Consider the following 6,000-nt stretch of genomic DNA (forward strand, 5'->3'; position numbering starts at 1 on the left):
GGTTACGGGCGGGGGCTGCATCCCCCGAATTTCAATGAAAAAATCATAAAAATGTGGAGTTTGTCCCCTCTTCTCCAGCTACTTTGGGGAGAAAACCCGAACTTTTGCTTTTTTTCGTTCGCACTTGCATCTTGTGTAGCTACTGTGTATCTATTTCTTCCCTGTTGATTCGGCTCTTTGTGGAAATATGTCCGGAAGGAAACGATTGTGCCTTAGGGAAATCGATGTGCTGTTATATGATACGAACTGTTTATGGTGAGACCTTTCCTAACAGAGGAGGGAAGGGAGCTTTTGCAATCGTTTCTTTTGTCTCTACTTCTGGATAGACTCACGCTTCTGGCGCCTCTGGCTATCGTCAAGCTTCGACACTTGGGGTAGCAGTCGGTGGCGTGCTCAAGGGGGTGGTTGGTGTGGATCACACCCCTCCTCCCTTTAGGGCCAGTATTCCTACAAAAAAGAAGAATGTCAATAACAGGAAAAGATTGCAAAATTATGAATGAGTACTAGAAAAAAGTACACGTAACTCCACCCACATTCGAAAATAAAAAAAAAAACTATTTGATTTGACTCTAAGCCAGAGATCCTGGGTTCGAATCTCGGATTGGCCATTTGTGTTCTTTGTGTGTGTCCCTTCATCAATTTTGTCGTACCAAAGGTGGCGGAAAAGCGAAGTAAACCAAATTGAGCAATTAATCAATGATTTGATTTCAGTTTTGTTACTTAGCGTTGTTTTTTTTTTCACATTTGGTTAATTGCAAAGATGATACGATGAAATTGATGAAGGGACGAGCACAGGGAACGCCCATGCCCGGGTCGGGGTTCGAGCCCGGAACTCCTGGTGTCGTAGCGCGCTGTGATAACCACTCCCCCACGCTTGGTTGATTTGGTGACAAGTAACAAACCACAACACACTTTTTTGTAGTTTCTTCAATGATATTCATTTGACTTTTTGAGTTCTGAGATACATTTTTCATTCCAAATTATTTCATTATTCACTGCAACACATAGGACAAGAATGCGCACTCATCACCGGTTCGAATCCTGGCCTGGATTGTTCATATGAGGTCCCTTCACCAATTTCATCATATCATCACTCAATCCTCATTTTCGCGATAACCAAATGTGGCAGAAAAGCGAAGTAAAATAAACCAAACCAACAACAATATGAACACGCGTTCTCTTGCCCAAATAAATACATCCGTATTTATGACTGTTAGAGACCAAGAGTAGTATATTTAAATAAAACACTACTAAAACGAGAGTGAGAGAGAGCCTGAGCACATATTTGTAATTTAATCATTATATATTCCATATTTGAAAAAAAAAAAAAAAAGAAAGCATAACATTATTGTCTGCACATGACACGTTCCCATTTCATAAATAATAAAACTACACCCCATATTATACATACGCACATATTGTACAACGTGTAAAAGGTTGTGTAAATACAGAGAACATAAGTACTGCAGAGGATTTTCAAAAAAATTATGAGAGACCAATCCCCTATCTGTCCTATAGGAGATAGACTGGGGGACCTGAAAGCACGGGCTTTCAACCATTGCAGCGGGGGGCGAGGAGGCAAGGGAGGTAGAGGTAGAAATCTTCCTTTTCCTTGGGCCGGCCTTTTCTGCCTGGAAACTGGTCAGGCGGAAGAAGAGCGAGCTAGGGTATCCAGCCAGCTTTGCCCGCGGAGAACACCGATGGACGAGAAGCGCGTGGAAAAGACAGTGTTTCGTATGAGCTGTGGTGGCTTTAACAAGACAATAAATATTGTGATTTGAATATAATTCGAGATGTGAGATTGATTGATCTATCTCTGCTAGACTAGCTACTCCTCAGTGCACGTCACTGGAAAACAGCATCGTAAATACCAAGCATTTATTGTGTCTGTCAACTGACGAGAGCCAATACGTGAGCCCAAGCCCAAACACGTGACATATTCCGAGAAAGGAGGGGGGGGGGAGAGTTGGAATTTTTGGTAAACACGATTGCAAAACATGTTCCCGAACGAACTGTCAGTGTTTCAACCTCAATACACAAATATAAGTGTGGCAAACCGTCGATAATTGTATCTAAAGCTGTTTGTAACATATGTGTTACAGCGGCTACAAGGGACATACTTTTTTTGTAACATATGTGTTACGGGGCCGGACTAAGGGTTAACCACCTAAGTCTAGCCTGATTTCTTATTTCTATTAGATTATGACATTCATTATCAAACCATGGCTTACTTTTTCTCGGTTTATGGTATCCTATACTTTCTTTAGCTGCTGATTCTATTGCATTACGTATTTGCTCCCAATTCTTATTTACGTCTGTTTCATTTATATTTCATCATCATTTAAATCCTGCAAAACATCAAATCTATTTGACAGTTTAATTTGGTAATCTTTCTTAATTCTTTCATCAGTAAACTTTCCTGTATCAAATTTTATAACTTTTAGATTTTGTTGCTTATGATTGATCACTGCGAGTCTTTCTCTTAATTTAGCAATTACTAAATAATGGTCACTGGCACAGTCAGCACCTCTATGTGTACGAACGTCAATAATACTAGTAAGCCTTCTCTTATCAATGAGAATATGATCTATCTGATTATGAGTTTTACCATCTGGAGAAGACCAGGTATATTTATGGATATCTTTATGTTTAAAAGTGGTACTTTTCACAATTAAATTCTTTGAGGTTGCAAAAGTAATCAATCTTATACCTTTATCATTACTTAATTCATGAAGACTTTCTTTACCAATCGTGGGTTTAAATGTCTCTTCTTTGCCAATCTGTGCATTACAGTCACCTAACAGAATTTTCATATCATACTGAGAAAATTTATCAAAGACCTGTTCTAACTCTGTATAAAAATCATCTTTAGTATTATCATCTTTATCTTCCGTTGGTGCATGTATGTTTATTAAAATAATTTTACACCACCTACCCTGTAAAACTGCATATGATATCCTATCATTAATAAAGTCTACTGTTTTAAGAGAAGAGATAATTCTATTATTTATGAAAAAGCCTGTTCCAAAATTATGATTTTCATTACCACCATAGAAAAAAGTATAATTTTTAGTTTTATAATTCCCTTCTCCTGGCCACCTAACTTCCTGGACAGCTACTACATCTAATTTATACTTAACTATCTCATTAACTGTACACTGAAATGCCCCAGGCCGGTAAAGGCTCAGAACCAAGGTAACTTAATATATAAGGTAGCGCCATCCGAAAATTGCCGATCATGCACGAGCGCGTGACGTCATGTGGGAGGATCGGTTATGCTCGGTGCCCCTTCGGTTATGTTCGTTCGGGGCTTGGCCGAAGCAAACGGCCGCTTTCATTTCAATGCGAGTTTCAGAGAGGGAAAGTGTTTCATTACTTTGAGGGGTAAATATTAATTATCATACTTCGGGATGGTATTGAGGTATTCCTTTAATGATTAGTAACATAATTAAAACATGCTACTTTAAGAAAAGGGAAAATTGCACATGCAAACGTATTGTAAAAATTCATGTTTCTGAAACCTGATCGATATATTACAAAGAAGGTTGTCCGTGTTCTCATTAGCATTTCAGATTTCCTCATTTCATAAATCGTATTATGATTTTAATAAAAAACGTTGCATGCTAAAGAAGAATTGCATAGTGAAAGAGTTACAAAGAAAGAATTGATTGACAGATTTGGTTTATTTTTGCTTTTCTGTCTTTTTTTAAATATGAAAGGAAAACCCATAAGAGGTAGTCCCCCACTTTCTATCTCTTTCTTTGTTTCCACAAGCCGGCCTCCTTGGCGTAGTGGTTAGCACATCGCACTTCAACCCAGAGGTTTGGGTTCGAATCCTGGCTTGGGCATGGATGTTTGTGAGTGTTCATTCATCATTTCATCACTCATCCCTATCTTCGCAAATTAGCCAAAAGTGGCACAAGAAGCGAAGTAAAATGAAACAAATCAATCAATCAATATTTGTTTTCACATTTAGGCTACTAAATTCTCAATTTTCTCATTAAGGACAAATCAATGTCTTACCCGATTGGATTGAAATCCGGGACCCCTGGCGTCGAAGCGCGATATGCTAACCACTACACCAAGGAGATCGACAGAGGCCTCCGAGGTACTACGGGCCTCACAGAACGTCACAGGAGTACTACCAGATTATAAATTATGGATATTAGAGTTTGGATAATAAATAAATAAATTATATAATATATAATCTATAAATAAAAAAAACACCCGTTCTTTATTTATAGAATCTCAAAGAGAGTGATAGTTTGCCAAACTAAAAAAAATCCTATTTTGTTCTCACGATGATAAAGGCAAAATCAAAAATAAATTGGTAACTATAGATTGGCACAGAATTGAATAAGCTGAATTTTATGTAACTCGTTTTTATGTGGTTCTACTGATTAACTTTTGATTGGAGTCCAAACTTGAATATCCGTAATTTTTAATCCGATAGTAGTCCGGTATAACCTATTTACAACATTTAACACAACGCAGTACAAAAGCATAATATTTAGTTTTCTGACTGAATAGTTCCTTCTTATTTATTCAGAACGTTGCAATCATTTCCAGGAACATTTCAAATTTCACATAACATCAGAAAGTATTAAAATTATACTGATATACTTAAAATCCAATCTTTACCATTCTCCATAATGTAACTTTATTTTTGAAATTATCAAGTGAAAGAAGCAATATACAATCTAGATAATATTTTAGTCTGCATTTGAAACTTACTCTAAATTCGAAAGAATTCCCAACCTTCTTCATATATTTATTTACTGTACAATAATTTACGTACGGATCAAAGTTCCACAGGCAAAAATTTTTTGGAAAGTTTTATGTGGAGGAAGAATGATGAAATAGTTTGTAAAATAGTAGTTTCAGACTTTGAAAATGCAATTCCAGTTGGTAATTTGCAGATATTTTTAATTTCTCTGGTTCAAATTTGGCTGCAAGTTATCGTTGTCATAGTTCTAAAAAGTATTTTTTTCGTATTAAGAACTTTACATACAAACGCGTGCAGAAGACGAGCCAAAGTGTACAAGTACTAATTTAACTAAGTTAACCTCTTGATGAGTACTAGGAACATCAAACTTAAATGTCTTAACCTACTAATTCCAGCCTATAGAAATAGATTTATGATCACACGGTAAATGAAACGCTTTGAGAATATCGATGAAAATATCTTAGTTTAATTAAACAATGAAGGAGAAAAGTTACATGAACTCACAATGATTGACCGTGCAACTGTACGAATCCTTATTCGTTAAAGGACTTTGTCCGCAGATTTTCCATTTCCATTTCCATGTGTGTCTGAGTTGTATAACCGGAAAAGATACTCCAAGGCTGATATGCGACACACATTTGTACATTAACGAAGTAACATGCATTACACTAATCTTAGATCTTACTTTTTTTGACAGAAATGTACTACAAAGAAATAATGTAACATCCATTGGTTTATATTGAGTACAAGGGTACAAAATTATTCACAATATATTTGTGAAATACCAAAATTGAACAAAGTTGCAAAAATTTCAATGATGGGTGTAATATTCACTCATGCAATATTTACCATCGTGCATACAACTCTATGTAACTCGAATTGAATATGTACTAAGTGAATTTCATTTCGAATAGCGTGAAAGTTAGTACGCGATCTTCGAAATACCCATTTCAGACAACCTTTTTCACAATAATGTGAACATACAAATCACAATCAACATCGTTAATAAATCCGACTTACATAAAATGTACATAACAAATCAGTTAGGCTCACTACGTACTTCGCACTAGTTGAACACACTTTCAAGATATTGATGACTTTTCTTGTGGTACTGTCGGTTAGGTTACGTTGTAGATTTTGAACTTCTTTATTCAGTTAAACCAGGTCGATAGAGGTTGTTTGTAATCTTTAATTTATTTGCTTCATTATGCAGACGTGTGTTTCTCCTTTGTAAACGATTGAATATGTTTTCCAGCAACGAACCATTGCTTGCA

Source organism: Lepisma saccharinum, chromosome 6 (genome assembly GCF_977018435.1).
Source record: "Lepisma saccharinum chromosome 6, izLepSacc3.1, whole genome shotgun sequence".
Lineage (NCBI taxonomy): Eukaryota > Metazoa > Arthropoda > Insecta > Zygentoma > Lepismatidae > Lepisma > Lepisma saccharinum.